Source organism: Cylas formicarius, unplaced genomic scaffold (assembly GCF_029955315.1).
Source record: "Cylas formicarius isolate icCylForm1 unplaced genomic scaffold, icCylForm1.1 PGA_scaffold_7__23_contigs__length_41026272, whole genome shotgun sequence".
Lineage (NCBI taxonomy): Eukaryota > Metazoa > Arthropoda > Insecta > Coleoptera > Brentidae > Cylas > Cylas formicarius.
The window spans coordinates 7,426,761-7,448,925 of NW_026844352.1; the positions used below are offsets into that span (position 1 = coordinate 7,426,761).

The 22,165-nt window shown below is 34.1% G+C and overlaps 1 protein-coding gene across 3 annotated transcripts in view; it reads left to right on the top strand.

Moving 5' to 3' along the window:
* The window catches only part of LOC132704757 (uncharacterized), a 381,739-nt gene that overhangs the window by 254,861 nt on the left and 104,713 nt on the right, over window positions 1-22,165 (top strand). For 2 of the 3 annotated variants that reach the window (XM_060674976.1, XM_060674977.1), the window contains one exon: window positions 13,926-13,988. The gene's annotated coding sequence lies outside the window, so the exon portion shown is untranslated. Of the gene's footprint in view, window positions 1-13,919; window positions 13,989-22,165 lie in introns of those variants that run through there. The other variant, XM_060674978.1, reaches the window with a different exon arrangement.

Here is a 22,165-nt window from a genome sequence, read left to right on the forward strand (position 1 = left end):
CTATATTCCGGGATATCATCATATATATATATATATATATATATATATATATATATATATATATATATATATATATATATATATATATATATATATATATATATACATCGCAACTACGATCGGGCGAAATTAACAACGCGACAATTCAGGGGGCGGAGCCACCCCCCCCACGCACAAGCAGCACCGTTACCATCTCCGGCGCAGAGTATAAACACCACACGCACCGCCGATAACCTCCCAGTGTTCGAAGTGTTTTCGGAGCGCGAGCATTGAAGATGCCAAGTGAGATTTTGGCGAAACGTCTGCAGGATTCCAGTCGGATGCAGGTTTTGCAGGATTCCAGTCGGATGCAGGATTCCAGTCGGAGTTCAACGAGCGAACGGATGATATCCCGGAATATAGTGTCATCACATTTTTCCATCCGTGAATCAATACGTGAGAATATATATATATATATATATATATATATATATATATATATATATATATTATATATATATATATATATATATATATATATATATAATATATATATATATATATATATATATATATATATATATATATATATATATATATATATATATATATATATATATATATATATATATATATATATATATATATATATAAACAGTACCTGAAACTTCTTTGAAATCTACCTCAAATTGATTTATTAAATCTACTGAATCTGCCAAAAAAAACAGAGGCGGCCTACAATTTCGTGAGTGCTATAGGTACATACATACATTTTAAAAATATTAAATTTTGTCTCCCTCAGGATAAAGAGTTTTTGCATTTATTACAGCGGTAGAAGATGAGTCGTTTAGATCTTCAATTGCGTTTTTTAACTAATTCAAAGTTCTGGGCCTATATTATAGCAGTGGCAAACGAAATTCCTGCTTGAACCAAATAAAATATTTGAGTAGCAAGCTTTTGTAAATATATTCTTTTAGATTATTAAACAAAGCCTTTTTCGTGCAAGTTTTCACACTTGAAAACCATGAGCGTGTTAGGCCACATTCATAAACCTGCACAAACTTAATCTTTTTGTTGTAGCTTCGGATTTACTAGCAGTTTCTTAGATCTGGGGAAATAGTATGATTACTTTTGAAAATATGGCTAATGCCTGGTCCACGCTATTTAATTTATATCCGGAACTAAATAAAAACAGAGATGAGACTGCAGGATGTACACTTATTTCTAGAAAAAAAAAACGATTTTTCAAAAGTTTCGTTGTGACTGCTTTCGGATCGAATTCCGCTCACCCTAGCCGTTTTTATTTGTTATCATTAAGGACCTTGTTTGTTCCTTTCCGTACCCTCGAACTTGGACAAATTCGACGCCAACCGGCAACATAAAGGTTAAAAGAGGTGTCCCCAAAACTGTGTATCCCGGATACGGAAAACCACATCATAAGCACCGATGTCCCACGGGATGAAAAATTCGTGTACCTAAATCTCCGCTCTTTTTTTTTTAGGGAGCGGTCTTTAGTGAGAATCGATATGGGATCTTCTTTCGACCTTTTTGAGTATAAATTTATCTTTTACGACGCGTTGCTATCGGACGTGCTTGACTTAAAACAATATGTTGCCAAGTGCAGGTGAGTGTCCAAATCGGAACTGGAGTATCTCTTTCTGTTGCCTTCGGTGTTGCCATGACCGGGTTATCAGAATGAAATGAAACATATTTCGCATTGGTATCATAAAACTAATTAATATTAACTGGCGCTTTATACAAATTAGAAACCAGTAATAAGATGAATGAAGGAAGCAGAGACGCTCCCAAGAGTTCCACACCTGATTTTGGCAAGAAACCTATTAGTAATGAACAGATCAAATATGGAAATTCTGATATGAATGTATTCCGTATGTTGTACAAATTCGCGGCCGTGATAATCAATTATTCATAGGAGTAGTTATTACTTCTAGGCCGTTTAACTAGCCACATAAGACCGAATTTCTTTTAATGCTCGTAGTTCGTTTATAAAGCGATAAAACTAGATTTTCTTCTCTTTTTTTGTTTTTCATTTGGATTCATTTCTCTAAAATACTTAAAGAAATTCAACTCCGGCGAATAAAAATAATACGCAAAAAATTTCCCGGTGGAGAAACTCAGAAGAGAAATCAAGTTAAACAGATTTATTATAAGAAAAGTTCCTGCAGAAGCGGCAACTTTGAATAATTTAGGCGAATAATGGTCGTCATAATCCAGTTATTAAAGTTAGAAATGGTTCCTTTTGTTAGGATTGTAATCGACTTGTTTGTTTATCGGAAACCTTGCAAGTTAGTTTTTTAGGATGTTGCAGGTATTTTTCTCACTATTCTGTCACCTACCACAGAGTTGTTGCGCATTGATATAATGTCAGCAAAACCGGCGGAATTATATCGCCTTTTACGCTTTAGTTTTCGGCGACATATTTCTCATCAACTATGCTTTATATCCGACTATAACAATTCGCATTTAGAAAGCCAATTTCAGTTTTACGAGTCCATCAAAAAGCAGTTTTCTGCCCACCACTTTATGATAATACGTCGTGTAGGTATGCCGCCGTTATTAGATCAAGTTGAAAAATAGCGTCAAGCGTTGAGCAGGTTATAAAATGTCTGCTATAATTTTTAAATATGCGGTTGCGGTGAAGGTTTTTCTTTAGTGAAATTCATTTATTTGCGGAAAACATACTGAACAGATAACCAGTAAGAACAAATGGACCACGATTATGAATTTTGCAGTAAAGTAAGTATAAATAAAAATAATATCTCATTATACTCAAAACAATGGTCATCAGACTTCGGTTAAATAAAAAATATTACAGAATTTTGCAAACTCCCCGATAAGCAAAAGCAAAATTTAATCGAAGAAGAAATGAAGATGTTGAAATATAACGCTGTAAGAATTAAAAACTTGACCAAAAATGAAAATTAAAAATTAGTGCACTATCTGCAACTGCAGAAATATGTTTTCCGAAACGTCAGCGAGTCCGTACCCAACACAGGAGAAATTCAGAAGGAGTGCAAGTTCTCCAGTTTGTGGAATTTTTTTTCAAAAAAATTACATGAATTGTGCCTGCCAAAAGCGAATACCACGTGGGGAAAGAGAAATAGTGAAGAGAAAGTTATAGGACGGAGATTAGGTAAACATATGGCGTTACAGATGCGAGAAGCGACCATAATGTTGCAAATAATAGATAATTAATTAATAATTGTATTCAAACCTAAAAATGCTTTATGTGTAAGCTGGATAAGTAATTGACTATAATTAGTCATTAATTATCATGAGTAGTTTTGGGGCTGGTCAATTGACAGTCAATTGACCACTTCTTAATTGACAGGTCACATTCGATCAAGATGTTTTATATACAAACTTGCAATTGTAGAGTGTTATCAATCATTATTTAAAAATAATAAGAATTTTATAATAAATTGTTATGCGTCCAATTTACCTAAGGAATACGCGAATGCGCTACTTGATGGTTGGCCGGTCAATTCTACAACCTAATAATTAGTATACTTTATCATTCAGGGAATATAAAAGTAATCTCATTTCAAGCAAATAACTTTCTTCGCTGAGCTTACATTTCTGCATCTTAGGGTCGAGTATTGCCCATGAATAATGCCCATATTTTTAGCGGCAACGTCAGGCCGCTGGCCAAATCGTAGCTGTTTTTGATTTTCCAATTTTGGCTTTCCCGATTCTGAAGGGAATCCGATCGTTGCTTAATGTGAACTTTTCACACCGCTTGTCCATGGGATTTGAACATATAAAACGAAAAGTAAACGTCAGATGCAGCAAATTTATCAAGTTTGTTTCAAAAAGTTTAAAGAAAATTACTCGGCTCGGCGACAAAATCATTTTCCATTACCAGTTCGCACATGTTTATCAATTTACTAAAAATTGGTGATTTTTTTTTTTTTTTGAGACATATTTTCTGTAATGGTATATTATAAAACGGCATTTGGGTCACAAGTCTATTTGGCATGAGCGGAGCGCAGCGGAAGCGTGCAAAAAGTGTCATGCATTCCTATTGCTTCCCAAAAATGTACTCAAAAACAATCGCAGAAAAAATATAGTATGCAACACGTATGCTCCGCTCGTGCCAAATAAACTCGTGACTCAAATGCCGCTTACTACACTTGTTTCTACTAGTTTCTGCTACCAAGGCACTGAATTCATTTTGGACATTTCCGATACTTAAGCTCATTATATTCGTGCCCTTTCCCCAAAATGTACCTAACTAAAATTTCTTCATTCACACTTTTATAAATCACACGATCCGCTCGTGGCAAAACTAAATCATGACTAAAGTGTAGTTTGTCAATCCTGTCTCATATTACATTATTTACAACCCTATCTAGATTATTTTTAAGAATAAGTTTTTTCTGAAGCAAGAAAATTTTTAGCCACTTTTTTTCCCCACATGATTAGATTGATTTAGTACAGTTTTGATCAGTTTCTGTTTTATAGCCGCAGGCACTTTTTTGTTAGTCAAGTTTTCTTAAATTATTATCCGTGCCCTTCCAAACCGGCAGATAAACCGGCGATCTAATCTAATCTAATAATAGGTGAGGGTCAAACGTTTGACGATATATTTGTTGGGACTGCGGTGGCGATTGCTAGACATCATGATTTAGCTAAAACCTCGGAATGTCGTCCGCTTTCTTTTTTCTTCTCGGTTCTGGCGTTTCGTACCGAAACTGCTGTCAATAAAACCGGAGTTTATTTACCTTGTCCGTTGAGCTTCGAGCAGGGAGGCTCGGCATTTGTTTCGTGACGGTTTCCTTAGGTTTGTTAATTATATTTCCCGTCCATTTCTAGATTTTACGATTAAACATTGGGCGGGCATGCCGTACTCCTCACAATATAAACAAAACTAACTCGAGCTCACGATAAAACACTACTTCGGGTTATATTTGACCCCAGAGGCTATGTAAACTTCTCGGCAGAAAGTAGTGATGTTTATGTTGTGGCGAGTACAAGCAACAGAACCTGGAATGTGTTTGCGGTTCACCATAGGCGGAACGTGTGTAGACCGCGGAATTAGTATAAGAGTTGGGGCTTTGCGTTCCTTGGTTTTGCAGAGACAAAATTAATTTTTGTTGCAAATAGGGTCATCATTTTGCCCTAGGCGTAGGTGTATCGCGAATCTTGAGCAAGCTTTCTTTGAATGGGGGGGTACAATATTTCGGCCTAGAAGCTTAAAGAACACCGCACTTCTATTGTTTTTTTTTTTTTATCAAGAGTAAACTAATTCCGAAGATCATACACTAAAGACCGCTTTAGTGCTTTAAAATTGCGTTTTTTCAATGAAGTTCCCAGTAATTCTGTGCTTCGAAAAGGGGAGATATTGAGTTTTTTTCAATAAGTTTCCCTGTGGACAACACGGCTTTCTTGTTTCCACTGGCTCCAAGACAAATGATTAAATTCTTTTAGCAACTCAGGGCAACTCCCTCATAAAAGTAATAAATTTTGAAGCTTGGTTGTTTTAACTTGTATGGTTTTTTGTTTTGACTTATATGGCTGTGTTTCTGACCTTTTCTTAAGTTTACATTTTTGAAAACAATTTGTGTTCATTTTTGTAAAGTAAAGTTTGCAATTACTCTGTCTAACTGAGAGCCAACCTAATGTTATTAACATTGTATGATTAATAGGAGTATATCATTTAAAAATGAACACTATTTTGGAACAACATTAATTTGTATCACTCTTATTTTTATTACATGAGATCAAAAGAGACATGCAATTGCTAAAATTGAAAAAAATTATCGTATTATAAATATTTTTTTAGTGTACTGACATTTTTTAAAAAACTTTAAAATCTGTCGGTCCAGAAACTTTCTAAATATTTCTTAAATATATTCAATAATTTCTTACCTTACTTCCTAATGTCATACATTTAGTTTTTCGAGCATTTCACTTTAGTAATTTTCTCAATACCAGTTTCAGAATATCATCAGCCAGGACGCTAATGAAACTGTTCTTCAAAACTTTATAAATATAATTGTTGTATATTATGAATAATAGAGGTAGTTGTTTATCTTCTATTATTTAGATACAGTACCCGAGAAAAATGTGGAAAAATATATTTTCTACTTTGATTTTTTTAGAAAGCAGCCAAAATAAATTGCTTGCAATATATGAACAATTAGAAATTAACAATGTCAAACAGTCACCTTCAAAAAATGTACGCTCTTTAGGAAGTTTCATATAAGATCAATTTATTTTTCAAAAACAATATCCACTTTAATACTATTTATAGAGCTCCTGGATTCCTTCTGTGTCGGTTGTTGATGAATCGGACTGACGTTTCTCCAGTCATCTGGCTAGCTTCTTCAGAGCTTAACTGCTGATTGGCGAATTGTCAGCAAGGTCGATTTGTCAACAAGCGACGTATGAAGATTTCTAACTATTAAGACTATTGCCGGATTAGCTATCTTCCTGTTTACTTATATTTTCTAAAACCCTTGACCCAAAGTGTATTTCAATTGCCTTCGCACGCATTTCTCTACTTTGAATTTGAAAAACAGCACATTCCGCTTTTATTAATTCTTAATTAATACCAAGGTTGTAAATTATCCTGTAAATAACGTTTGCCTTCAACCGGAGCCTCCAGCTCTATAATTTGCCATTTTTCGAGTATAATTATTTTAATTAAACAATGTGTGTGTGTGTGTGTGTGTGTGTTATTTCTGTATATAATAATACTCCGTTTTCAAAAGCGATCTGGAAATAAATATATCACAATGGTTCCTGACGTCACAAGCCCGAGCGTCTAAATCGCCCTCGTTTTCTCGTAGATCTCACATTTCATTTATTTGGCCTTTCTGTTGCCACGTCGGTAACATATTGTAACACACTGTAAACAAAATATGTATTTTAGAACTTCGTATTGGATGGGATTATGCAATTATATTTATATAAGGTGTTTTAACAACCGATTTAACCAAAACAAAATAAGATAAAAAATCAACAGCATGTTTTTATAGAATGTACCTCTATAACTTAATACATTTTAAAAATATTATGCTGGTTGCTATATGTATAGCAAATAACTGTGCTCACCATGCTATTTGTCACCATTATAAACTCGATTATAAAGCACCTAACTGCAGTGCGTCAACATCCTGTAAATCCACAATGAAGAATGGTTGTTATACTCGATTTTCTTTAATTTACTATATTTTACATCCACTTGGACAACAGTAACATTCTTTTGGCCTCATAAATGTAATTTAGCATGCAATAACGGATACATTGAAGCAAGATCGAGCGAAAACACTTATTGCTTACTTTTTGGAGTGAAAAGAGTAGTATTCTAGTTGAATTCTCCCATAATAGACGCATTCCAGAGCGGTTGATAAATTCTTTTTGGAACACTTTCGTAACGAAATAACACACGACCATACTTTACGGTGTCGCCGGATCTGATCGTAGTATTATGGCAAAATAATTTACCGTTATCTACCTTGAACAAAAATATGTGCTAGGACTTTATTTCAGTAGTCAAGTTAGAGGCATTTGTGTCAATTAGCTTGAATTTGAACATTTGTTTTCTGTTTTATTAATCTGCGAAAAATAAAATATCACTTGTTCTACACTCAAAGTTTGCATAAACGTAAATATAAACCTTTATTTTATAATCTATAGAAGCATTATAAAAAAAATGTAGGTAGAGTATTATTATTATCGAGTTTCTTTTGTAATAATCCTCCATGCTAATTTTAAGATAGAAATATACCTATGTCGTACGGCAAGAAATGTGCTTTGATGTGAATTTGAATTCCGAAGGTAACTAACTCAATGTCTCATCTGACGTCCTCCATCACAACTAAAGAAAAAATAGGAAAGTTTTTTTTCTGCATATAATACCAATGCCCGCAAATAATTCGCCGCGTTCTCCACACAAAGTGCCTAATTAGCAAAATCTAGATTATTCTTTATCTTTCATCTCCCTGTATTCGGTCGGCGAAACAGCTATTGTCCACATGAAACGTAACGCCCTCAAACGACCCGGAGCCGAACGAAACCCGGAAGTTTCATCGACTGCCCCGGCGGAAGTTGCCTGGGGAAAATCCTTTCATAAAACGCCAGAAGAAAAAAGCGAAAATAAACACGGAACAAGGGCAAGATGTCGCGTCATTAGCGCCATTATACGCAACTCCAGCCACTACACGCTTTTAATTCAAGAGGCCGTCCAAGAGCAGCCCCGAGTAATAACTCCTCGAATGACTCCTATCAGATGTTGCTAAGCAGTTAATAACGCTGACACTATACACTATACAATCAAGTTTCTTTTGTTTTAGAAACTGATGGTAGCTATTTAGCTCGTATCGCAAGGAATTTTACTGCAGTTTCTTTAAATATGAACCTACATTTTGTAATCAAGCCACTGAAGCTGAATAGTTCTTATGAGTGAGGATTTTTATACCTATCTATTTTCTTTAGTTATGATTTGGTTGTTCAAGGTTGAAGGACAAATAAATAATTCATTGGGGTGAAACAGGAATAAATTATATAAAGTATATTTATCGATAAATTATATAACATTACAATTTTCTTGCAAAAACAAGATAATAGAAAAAACGCATAGCGTCTATTCACAGAATAGATGATCTTGCTAAGAACCTTCCAATCGCAGGGGCGTAGCGAAGAATTGGAAGCAAAAATCACAGAACACCAACTTCTCCAAGACCTAACTTCTTCAATTTTGGGGAGACACAACATAACTTTTTATTTTAGACATTAATGGCGATATAACGTTACAAACTTTATTTACAAACAAGTTTATTTAAATTTAGAAGACGTTTCATATGAAATCATTTTCAATATCAGACCGCCGACGCTGACTGCTTCTTATTAAGTTTTTTTTTCAGTTTCTGTATCTGTCTGAAGGAACATCACAAATAAAATTTTATTGAATTGGAACTGGATATGGTGTGTTACATAATTATGTATTAAAAACCAAAATGCTGAATCTATACCTGTTTCTTTGATGGGTGTGTATTACCGATACTAAAATAATTAATTAATAAGCGAAAGGTACCCTCTATTTCACAAAATAGTTGATGCTGCTGAGAATTTTACGAAAGTTCTGTGATGCCACGAAAATAAAAAAATTGGTTCTAATTTAGCAGGAACAGAAATCATAATTTCTCAAAAACACGTCAGAATGTTTGAAAAACATTTCAGAAAATTAAGTCCGGATTTCTGAAAAACAAGTCAAAATTTCTAAATCTAAGGCATTGGAATTTAAGTAACCAGAAGATTTATTTTACTAGATATGCAAAAGGAGATTTAGTATTGGTTAGCTCTACATTTAAATGTGTTAAAACGTCATGGACTGAACTATTTGGGAAGAAAAGAAAAAAAAAATATATATATATATATATATATATATATATATATATATATATATATATATATATATATATATATATATATATATATATATATATATATATATATATATATATATATATATATATATATATATATATATAATATATATATATATATATATATATATATATATATATATATATATATTATATATATATATATATATATATATATATATATATATATATATATATATATATATATATATATATATATATATTATATATATATATATATATATATATATATATATATATATATATATATATATATATATATATATATATATATATATATATATATATATATATATATATATATATATATATATATATATATATATATATATATATATATATATATATATATATATATATATATATATATATATATATATATATATATATGATGACACTATACTCCGGGATATCATCCGTTCGCTCGTTGAACTCCGACTGGAATCCTGCATCCGACTGGAATCCTGCAAATCCTGCATCCGACTGGAATCCTGCAGACGTTTCGCCAAAATCTCACTTGGCATCTTCAATGCTCGCGTTCCGAAAACACTTATATATATATATATATATATATATATATATATATATATATATATATATATATATATATATATATATACGGATGATATCCCGGAATATAGTGTCATCATATATATATATATATATATATTCTCACGTATTGATTCACGGATGGAGAAATGTGATGACACTATATTCCGGGATATCATCCGTTCGCTCGTTGAACTCCGACTGGAATCCTGCATCCGACTGGAATCCTGCAAATCTTGCATCCGACTGGAATCCTGCAGACGTTTCGCCAAAATCTCACTTGGCATCTTCAATGCTCGCGCTCCGAAAACACTTCGAAGTCGGATGCAAGATTTGCAGGATTCCAGTCGGATGCAGGATTCCAGTCGGAGTTCAACGAGCGAACGGATGATATCCCGGAATATAGTGTCATCGTATATATATATATATATATATATATATATATATATATATATATATATATATATATATATATATATATATATATATATATATATATATATATATCGAAAAGTAACGGTCCTTTCAAATGGTAAACTGAATTTTATTATTACTTAAAATCTGAAAATGTTTGAATTGCTTTTTTTCGGAAATTCTGAGTGAAGTTGTAAATTTTAACTTGTTTTTTAGAACAATTAAAACCTATTTTTATTTTAAACCTATTTTTATTTTTGCTAACCTTTGAGCAGTTTTGTAAAATTGAGATCAGCATAACCAACATTGAAATCGCAGTAGCATCATCGAAAATTGCTGCCGCAAGAATATAACGAAAGGAAAGAGAAATGCAGTTGAAGACTTAACTTCTTCAATTTTGGGGAAACGCAATCGTATTCGGTGTTCAAGTTTTCGTCGATGACTTTATTTTGGAATATAAGAGTTACTTTATATACGGGATTTCGCTATTAGTCGCTGAAGTTTTGCCGTCAAAAGTTTTTCGTTTCCTTGTGCACATGCAGAATGTTTCGCTGTTGTTTAAAAAGTTGATTCCTCATCCAGTTTTAAAGTGAATTTAAAATTGCTATACTACGTGTTCGTTTTCGATTTATGCAACTATTTCTTTGTCGAAGTGATGAAAGTAAACTAATAAGTCATTCAAAACTGCACGTCTGATTCTAAAGATGCGTCTAGAAATATCCAGAACTTATCTTTTATGAAAATAGAAAAAAGTGTCTGCTATATATTCATAAACGTTAATAAAGGTTATACTTCAGGGGTCCATTTTAGGACCGCCTTTCATCATTTTAAATGGTTCTCATTTCACAAATTTGCCTTTTTTTCCGGTGAAGCTAAGCGCCGTTGCAGCCCTAAACTATGACTTGAATAGGGTTTTCGTGATGTCCACACATTGTTTTAAATTAAATGAACGATGGTAAGAAGGAACGGCGATTGAGATTTCTAATGGGTGGTCATAGTCTTTAGATTAATAAAAAAAATTAGGTTGTGTGATTCAGTGAGAAACGTAAGAATGATAATCGACGAAGATTTTAGATTTTCAGAGCAGATGTTTACAAAAAGCATATTTAATATTAAAATTTATATTTCAAAATTGTGAATTTTTATAACACGAATCTCTGGTTTTATCTCAGTTAAATTATGGGTATGCAGCCCATGTTAAAACGATTTTGATAAACGCCGAATTGAAAGGCTTCAAAATTCGTGTCTGAGGTTGATTGGGATTCGAAAGTTCGACAGAATTACTCGCACACGTCAAAAAGTTAATTTCTTTAATATGAAAAATGGAATATTTCTTCATTCTGTGACTTTTTCATATAATTTTTGTAATAAAATAAAAAACTTAAGCAACTTTAAACGTATTAAAACTAACCTTTTTCAAAAACTACTTGAACACATTGGAAAAATTTGTAGGTAACTGTGTACTAAATGAATTGAAATATTTTGTTGATCTTGTAGTCTTATTATAAATACATAGTTTTGCCAAATCTTAATATCATATTGTTTAGATTTGTTTAAATTGCTTGTTCCTGTTTTTTGGATTATGCGTTTTATGCATTTTTTGAATTGTTTATGAAATATTCCAAGAAAGAATTGAGTTTGGTTTCGTTGCACTTATTTTTAATGTGTTTGAACTTTATGACTTTATTTTTCCTCTTGTTGATGTTATTTTTGTTACTTCCCTAAAATTGTAGTTTGTAGTAGAAAAAAATGTCTATACTTGTCGTTATGGTAGTGGTGATTAGTGAAAATGCGGTGTAATTTAAGTCGTATTGAGTGTTGGGTGACTAGCATTAATTTAACGTATATACACCAGATCACTACTGAAATCCCCTCGATAAAGTGTGTTTCAAGATAATTTGTGCGAAATTAGATTTGTGTTTAAATCTAAAATAAATAAGGTTGCCGTAAAAATCGACACCGCTATCGATATACTGTGTTCGTATTTTCCGTTTCTCTCATTCTTCCATTTTGGAATCAAACTTTTCATTCCGCTAGCGTAACGTGCCGGTGATATATGTACTTAAAAGGTAAATTATCTGAAATTACTTTCGATTTCTGCGTTTCCCTCTTATCTCTTCGCTTTTACCTTCTAATATAAAATCGAACGAACAGTTCAGATTTATCTCACTTTATATTTCTTATCGACTCCGCCTATCTCAGGTTTTTTGGAGATGTCGACAGGGCGATTAGAAAAAAATATTGGCTTTTAATGCAGGACCGCATTATATCTTTCACCGATGTTTTCGACACCTATAAAAATGAACGTGATTTGTAATAGTTTTTTGGTCCGTCAACGTCGTATCTAGCTTCCATCCATTATTATTCCAACATTATTATTACGTGTAATATAAATATTGTATAATAAAGAAATCTACATCTACTAAATTTAAGTTCAGTCATCACTCATAGCCGTTCTTTCTTTTTTTTATTTAGTGCACTAGTCCACCAATTAGCGCTTTCGTAACATCAGCTATTCTATTCTATTGTCCTACAATTTATAATATGTTATTTTATATATAACAAATTGAGCTTTTCGCAAATACTCTAATTATGATTCAATACGTTTACCTAAATTGTACTAATGAATTTCTAATATTAAGTTTTATTTCCAAAGCTTTGTTTCTTTTTCAGATTTACGTCTCCCACCACTCTCAGCGCATTTATTTAATCTTCATAAATTGTATTAATAACATCATGTATTTGGTATGTAGCAGATAAATTATGGGACACGCCGTTTATAGTCACATTGTCGTTCGCTGTCAATATTTATAAGAAAACGGTGACTTTTGGTAAGGTAAAGAACAATTTGTTGATTGTGCGATTGTCGCTATTATTAAATGTAATAATTGTTTTTGTATATAAAAATCATCGGGTGTTAATAATGACACTTGGTATTAAGATGTTTGTTGAACGTAGCAAAACTCATTTTATTAGTATTTATTTGAGGTTTGTTTGTGACCGTATTCCCATCTAATATATTTGACCGAATTTAGCCGCGTAATGGCTATTTTACTGGGAAACTTATTAAACATCGCCTTCTGTTACCAGACACTATTCGATTCATTGATATTCATATTAACCTGGTTTCTTTCTTCCAATATGAACAAAAAGATGATGGAATATATGGAATATACTTGTAATTCAGCAGGCCACCTTTCTTATTTCAATCTTGCTAACGATTGTGGCAAGAGTCGATCACTATTATGTCATTTTTATTTTTATTTGTAGTGACGGTAAGACTCAGACAAAATACTCCTATAGGCTAGAGTACTAAAATGGGAAATTCTGTCCAGTCCAGCGTGTCATTAAAGCAATGGAGACGATTTATCATCTTGACTAACGTCAAGATATGATAACAGTTCTTCAAATGAGAAAGAATATGTATAATTTGATAAATGTTACGTTATAAGTTCCTAGAATAGTCCTAGAATAGTCTTTAGTTCCGCGATATATATGCCTTTCTGATTCTTATAATCTCCATTCTTATATTTTACGCTTGTTTTTCAGACGATGAAAATTGATTCTGAGTGGACGACTTAGAACGCCGATCGTTTTCTTCGATTTGAAAGGGTAAGTGTTGTGCAGTTTATGAGGATTAAACTCATAGGTGTTTCCTTCGCCATTAGAACTATCGGGACGTTCGGATATTGCATGACCGAAAAAAGCTAAGCTATGTGTTCAATATGCTGCTCCTACCCGTTCCGTCGATAATAAATAAATGAGCTCCGGGTTCAAGGTGAAGGTTAAACTCATTTTTTTTTCAGTTTATTGGTTGTGCACGGTTCGATATAGCTTTGGTTAAATATAAATTAACACAACCTCGTTTATTGATACAGTAATGGCTAGAAAAAGGAACTAAGCTAAACTACCCCATTTTAATTTAGTTTGATTTTTTTTCAAATTTTCTACGAATGTTTTTGACGACGTTTAAAGTATCTTTTATATGTACGTGCCTTTTCAACTTCCATTTGACCTTCACTGTACTTCAAATTTAATGTTGTCAATTTTTTCTTTGCAAAGATCTTTCACGATTTTTCCAGGTACGCACAAAGATATTTCGACTCAATATCGAAAATCATAGTATTTCAATATCGATCGATCAACGTCCGAGCCATTGGAAGCGAACAATTGAATAACAACAAAATCGTGTCGAGAATGATCGGTATTGAATTCACACTGCTTCGTTTCTGAGGCGGATGAAAAAGGGAATGTATCAACATTTTCGTCGAAGTGAAATCCGTGCGAAATGTGATCCGTGCTATCAAAAATGCTACGATATTTGACGCCGTATCACTGTTACGTGGCGATAGAAATAAATGCAAGTTCTGGGTTTCATTTCTTGCTATCGGACGTTAGAAAATAGGGTGATTCACGATCGATAGCGGATGAGAGATTTATGGAAAACGGCACATCGGTCATTTTGAAAGTTTGCGGTGTGCTTCTATTATATGGGAGTAAAATATTTTCTGCTATGCGAGGTTGCCGCTCAATACTGGTATAGTATGCAAAAATGTTGGCATTCACCCAATAAATAGAGAGACAAAGGTTGTTTGTTGAATTTCAGCCACTTACATTATAAATTCAGAATGTATGCGGACCGGTTGTGGAACTACATTAAAATGTGGGTTAAAACATTTGATTACTTATCGGAAAAGGTTGGCCCATGCTTGGAGAAAAGAGTCACAGATTTTGTAAAAAAATGCTATATTACACCTACTGAACTATTTGTTATTACTATAAAGTTAAAGAAAAATATTTAGTTATATTATTGTGTTTATTAAAAAAAAAATTAGTTCATGAAATTTATCATCCTCGTGTCACATCACTTGTCTTTTCACAAGATGTGATGTGATTCTGATAATGCTAAATCAGAAATGTTGGATGTTCATTGTATGTCTCTGCCTTTTTCGACGTCAGAATTTATTGTATCGTCCTGTTGGCATGAATATAGATTTCCATATTTGGTGTTTGGGGTCATCAGATGTTTTAGAAAAGACATCATTTGGAAATATGGCCAAAAAGATGAAATGTTGCTGGCTCCATCTTCAGAACAGAATGTTGAAATAATTTCGTATGAATTTGTTTTTTTTTTTAATGAAAGGTATCCAAATTTTAGTTGATCTAAATTTCTTTAAAGACACTTGCTTGATATTGCCAATATAAATGATATTTCTGTAATGTAAACTTCTGTAATTAAAATCTGCTGCGCCCTTCGCTCCTACTGAAGTATTGAACACTATTGCGTCGCGCCAAAAAACAAATCCGTTTGTTTACATCGCTGACGCTATATGACAACGCGCGTCAACGCCGCGGTAGTCGCTCCCACTCTATACAGCGCTTAATACAGAGGCGTTTGACCAGTAGAAAGATTGTTACCTTTCCCTAAACACCTTAGACTTGGTTACGCGAACTTTATTAAAAATAATAAACTCTAGATCGGGAGACGAGGTTTTAAAAAAAAATTAATTCGCCATTCCGCCGTGACGAACTTACGGTATTTTGCGTCGAAAATTTCTCAGCGTTTTATTGCAATTTATGTGAATAGTGGATAATTTCAGCGAGACCGTATTCCCCGGTGCAGTTTCTCAAGGCGATCTTCAGAAATACGGCGACGAGCAACGTTGCCGCGTGTATGTACTTAATGTTAGAGCTGCTGAATTTCTTTACGGTAATTGCAACTCATGTCCACGAAAGTCGGTTCCTCGGTTTATTTCGTCGACGCGTCAGTAAAATTACGTATACATACGTCTATCCCCGCCCAAACGGTAATAAAAGGCGCAATCAACATGTGTTCCATAATAAAACTGAATATGTTTTGATTAAGCTCAATAGAATCAATTGTATCTTCATTACTTTATTAGTTCGGTCTGAAATTGATGGGAGACAACATAATAAACAAACACCATATTTGAGTTCGTTATTCTGGTTGTTTGGGCGTTGTATAACCATATTTATTTTAAGATGATAGATGCATGTTGTATATATTTGTTTACTGTTATTTTCTTTATTAATTGATTTTGTTTCTGTTATTTAATTAATCCTCTGAAAACACCACAAGTGCTTTCAAGGAATTGTTTTCTTTTATATATAGCTTTGAAGTATTTAATAATAATTATCATAAAGCCTATTGAATTAGTTGATACTATGTTACCAGTTAAAATCAGTTCGCGTTTGTTCTAGATAAATTGTCGAAACTTCAGTATTTCCTTTGTGTTTTTAGATTACTGTTTAGCAATTTTCTATGAGTCGCCCTCGAAGTTACCATACTTTTTATGCTCAGCAGCAAAGTGGGACACGAATCAGGTACGAACTATCCAACATAATGCAGATTGTTTTCCAAATCGTATAAATATTTATTCATCTTTATTTTTTCGGAGGATGTCGGTTGTGTCTAGTAGAATACAATGTCTAGTACCCCAGCAATTCGCCCTAATTTATAAACTCGGTAATTTCAAAACCATATCGCATATATGAAAAATTTATTCAATCCTCGTACACGAAATAGCCCTTATTTTACACTGATTGCGGGTCGGGAAAAATTGTCCCGTTTCAAACATCGTTCGATTTACTGTGGCGGCTCCACATTATCACAGCGCAATGCACATAAAGTCTGTCATTCTCACGCTATATGCCATGTCGGACTGAAGGGTGGATACTGGTATTTTAATAAGGGCCGTATTTAATTTCCCCAATGTTTATATTCGTTTAAAAAATCTACAGTTGGGCTTAGATTATTTTGTATCAGTTTATTGTAGCGGCGCTTTAACAGTCGATAGTGTAAAACCAACAAAAAAAAGGTTCAATACAAACATAGATCGCCTTCGAGATATATTAAACTTTATAATACTTAAAAAGATTTTTATTTATATTTCTGCAACGCGAACATGGAACAAAGTAACTAAAAATAGTTATTGTTACCCCTTTCAATGAAAAAAAAATCGTATCCTCTGTTTTTGCCACTGTTTTAAAATACCGCAAATCAATATTGATGTGGCAACCTGTTTTTGAGTTTATGGTTTGATATTGAGCCAATTTTAGTTCCATATACAGGGTGTTTTCTAATTAAATGTCAATAATAAAAACTATTGAAATACCGGGTGGTAAATTTTTCAAAAATAAAATATATTTATTTTTTTATTTTTTTTTAATACACCAGTTGTGGGCATACGGAGTTTCATCTGTTTATTTTGGCAGACATTGATGGTACGCCACTGATTTTTCTTAAATTTATTCTTACAATCTCCAATCATTTCTAAAGAAATTGAATTTCTTGATTTTTTTTAATTCGATGTACGGTTTTCGCTTTAAAAAAAATTAAAACCTCTTCTCTGCAATGACAATATGAATGTAAGAATAATTTTTATTTTACGATAAATCGGTGTCGTCCCATCAATGTCTGCCAAAATGGACAGGTGAAATTCCGTCCGGCCGCCACTGGTGTATTTTTAAAAAATTGTGGTACACTAAATAAAAAATAAATTTGAGTAAAATATCTAAAGTGGTATTACACATATTAAAAAAACTGTATTTCATCTTTGTAAATTTTACCACCCTGTCTCTTAAAAGTTAAGACGTTTAGGACGTATGTTCGTATGAGGTTTTCGTTTTAAAATGGACCCAAAAATGGTCCCCTTAATTATTGGTGTTCAATTAAAAAACACCCTGTATAGCTACTCAGAATGATCTCCGTGTCCTAAACGTATTGTTACTAATTAAAATTTACGGGGTAGTAAATTTATACACTACTGGTCGCAAACTACTGCGAATAATCCACATGACATCTGCCGTGTCTTTATTAACTGATTGGTCAGGGAGCGGTGCTTTGCTTTTATAGATCGCAGCGTCTTGTCGCGATGGGCCGGAATGCTCCAAACGTCTTTCGTGTACCCCACTTTCTTGGAACGCAAATAGAGCTGGGCCCGCCCCATTCGACTCGTTTGTCACAATACTTGTACCATAAACACTAGTATAAAAAGGACGCTTCCTTGAAACTGCAAATCCTAGTAAATTATTTTTTTCTTTTAAATATTTGCCAATAGTACATTTTATGTACTTTTTTAAAATTAAGATATACTGCTTACTTTACAGGAAACATGGCAATCCTCTGCCTTGATTCGATGTTTTTTGTTTTGTTCCTATTAAGACGCTTCTAACTATAATTCCAGACTTAAAAAATACTTTTGATGTTCGTTTTGCTGGTCTCAAGTTCCTGTTACGTTCCAATTTCGACCTTAGGTCATATTTCCAGTAAATTAAAGAATTACCTGTGTATTTGGGTTTTATTAGTTAAATCACGCTTCTCATGCTAATTCCATTCTAGTGTGTTTGGTACTTTCCTTCAAATTAATCTTACTTTATGTTTTTGACTGCTTTCTTCTTTCTCTCTGGGAAGATAAGTCAGTCGATTTTACCTTGCGAATGTTATCCTTTTCCTCTGTGTTCGGATGTATAAATATGTAATGATATAGCGGCAGGATATCGAAAAGACTCCTTTCGCGTTGTTATTGTTTTGCTGTTGTTTGAGCTGTAATGAAATACGGTAGAATCAGCAATTATTCTTGAAGCTTCACTGGCAGTGAAAATCAAAATTACTTACTTACATACGGCTGTTTGTTTTAAAGTCAATCTTTGCGAAGTAAATGATATTGAATAATATTGATCTGAGCGAGAGGTTATTTATTCATACATAAATCAACCGGTATGCGATCTTCGTTGGTTACCGCTACGTCTAGTAGGCAACCAATAAAGCGCGTTAAGTTTCGCATTTTTGCATGTTCGGAACAGTTTCATTTCGCTTCCTAAATACCGTCACTGTCTTCATGTCATTTATTAGTAGCTCATGATTTAATATTTCTTTGCATTCCTTTTTTTTTACTAATAATTACATTCGAATCACACGGCAAGGTGCGCAACTATTCAGCGGTCGATGGTACCACCCGATAGGATACTTTGGTTCCCTGTAGGCTTGAGCCATACATTGACTATCAATTTTATTCGCAGTATCGATACCTCGACTGAAAAAATTTCCAGTACCCACTAGCTTTCTTAAAATTATATGTAGAAGATCACGACGATTGCTACCCAGATACATCAATTTACTGTAAATTTTTCCAATTACATACAGTCTCTATTAGCCATGTTGATTCGTTAGAAGAGCCCAACCCTATCTATTTTGTCCTTTGGTCTAACTACGCAAATCGCGCGTTTTTCCGGCTTCACTTTTCCGTTGGTCGAGGTTCTGCAGGCAACAGGTTCGTAATTTCGTGGAAGTTTTACCTATTTTAGGGATTTGGAACCTGTATGCTGCTTATAATTTGGTCGTTGTGCCTTATCTTGCGTTTTGGGTTTGCTTTAACTTTCCTTTAGGCACTACAACCTCCCGTAAGGGGATATTCAGCCCGACAACGGTAAGTTTTTTTTCTTGTTCCTCCATTTTGTTCAGAGCATGCCGCAATTCGGTACCTTTGGCATAGATTTCTGTTACTTGCGTAATTTATATTGAAGTCAAATAATTCCTCTTCGTTTAGCCACCAAACATCGGACCCGTTTCTCGATTAATCGGATGTAGGCTCCCCAATCCTAACGTCCAAGACGAGTGAATTTTTTTTTATTTTTTCTTTATTAGAGGTTACAGTAAGTAGGTTCCAGGCGTGTAACGGAAACCCAATACCAGGGGGAATTCTGGTACATTCCGTCACAGACCAGTGGCGCGCAATAACCCACCCGTAATCTCCAGTTAACTTAATTTACTTTGGTTGTCGTCGAGCTACAGCTAGACATCCGTTACGACCTGCTCGCTGCTTTATTGAGTATTCCTTATAAACATTTTTCTTTTTTTTAAATACTACAATTTTCTAATTTAAATTTTCAAAAAAAAAAACGTGGCATTCCTTTCATATCTGGTAAAAGTGAGGGAGGCGACTTCGAAATGTCGTTTACTGTGACACAATTTTGTCGACGCACTTCTTAATGATTCTGTTAAACACCATGGGATGCAGATCGTATTGTCTCGTTGGCATAACGTTTGACTGAAAATGTAAATACTGTCCTGTATGCGCTGATTTTCTATATAATACGTTCGTCCTATCGACTGTTACTGACAAAACAATGTATTAACAGCAGACAGAAGTTTTTCTTTATTTAAGCTTCAACAAATTATCCAAATGCAAATTATGAAAATATGGTTAAACTATTATGATATCTGACTCTACTACAACCATTTTGCTGTCTAATAGTACCATAACGTTTAACACGTTATTTTTCATTATTAACTGTTTGATGTTTTAGATCGGATTTAAACGTCTCTTTCAATGTTGCGTGATAGTTACCTGGTTCAAAGCGGTGAACCACGATTTACCAATACGCCCGGTTTGCGCTAAACTAATTGATCTAAAGCTTTTTCCCGAATTTCGTTATTACGCATTCGATATTGAACAACCCACGTGGAAAAACTATTATCGGGGAACGCGAAAGTCGTTACGCGATAAAACACGTTTTTATCAGGTCAGATCGTGCTCCATTGCCGTTTACCGCTCGATTATGAAAAGGTAGGTATATACAGGGCGGCGCAATAGTGTAACAAAACATACCATTATTTATTTTATAAAAATTTTAAAAATTGTCTATCAAAACATTTTAGGTACATTGGTATTGGTATTGGCATTGGTATTAAAGGGGGGCGCCCTCGCGGGCGTCCAAGCACTTAGGCCACCAGATGGACCCGTTGTGCCCCCAGGCCGCTCTAGAGGGCGTCCAGAATGCCGCCCATCCTGTAGAAGGTCAGCAACTCCTTTAGCCCAATACCGTGCACTGAGTCCGGATCGATCAGGGCCGTTCCGAAGACTCCCAATCTTGCCCATGTCAAGGCAGGGCACTCGGTGAGCAGATGATACGGGGTCTCCTCCCCTTCCATGCACCACCTACACTCCGGATCGTCTCCAATGCCTAGCAAGCAGAGATGCCTCCTAAGCCTGCAATGTCCTGTGTAGGCCCCTGCTAGTGCTCTACACTCCCTTCTGGTCAGTCTAAGCAGCTCCCTGGTCCGAGGAAAGGCGGGCCCATCCATCATTCCCGGAGCAACTCTCCAGCCCCCCGCGGCCCGGTCTCTCGCCCAGGCTTCGAGAGCTTCCCGCCTCACACACGAGGCGATCCCCAAGCGGGGCTCTGGCCCTATATGCCTATGCGAGGAGCCCTCTCTGGCTAAGGCGTCCGCTTCCTCATTGCCCCGGGTACCGGTGTGACCCGGTACATTTAGAATTTCACAAGTTTGAATTGCCCTTATTTAAAAAAACTAGTTTAGAATCATCACCAACAAAACTAAATCATTGTGGTACAATTTTGTGCAAATTCAAACATAAACCACTGATATAAAATAAGCCAAAAACAAAAAGATACAATAGAATGTTTAAATTTTAGATACAAAATTATAAAAGTAAAAACAGGCACAAAGTTTACCAAAGTTAAAGTTCAAAATAGAAGGCTAGTCTGTGACATACGTTGCGAACCTGAACGACACACGTATAGTTTTGGTTAGTTTCCTAAATAACCACAAATTTCATGTTGTCCAAGCATTTTTTATTTTAAGTTTCAATTTAAAAGTAATTTTAATAACTTATAAAAATAATAACACTAAACTCTAACAAGAAACGGCAGTCTAAAGATTTTGTGGCGTTTTGAAAAACAACTGGTACCTATGTAGTGTCGTATAAAACAAAAATATCAGAACAAATATCGATCTAACTAAGGAA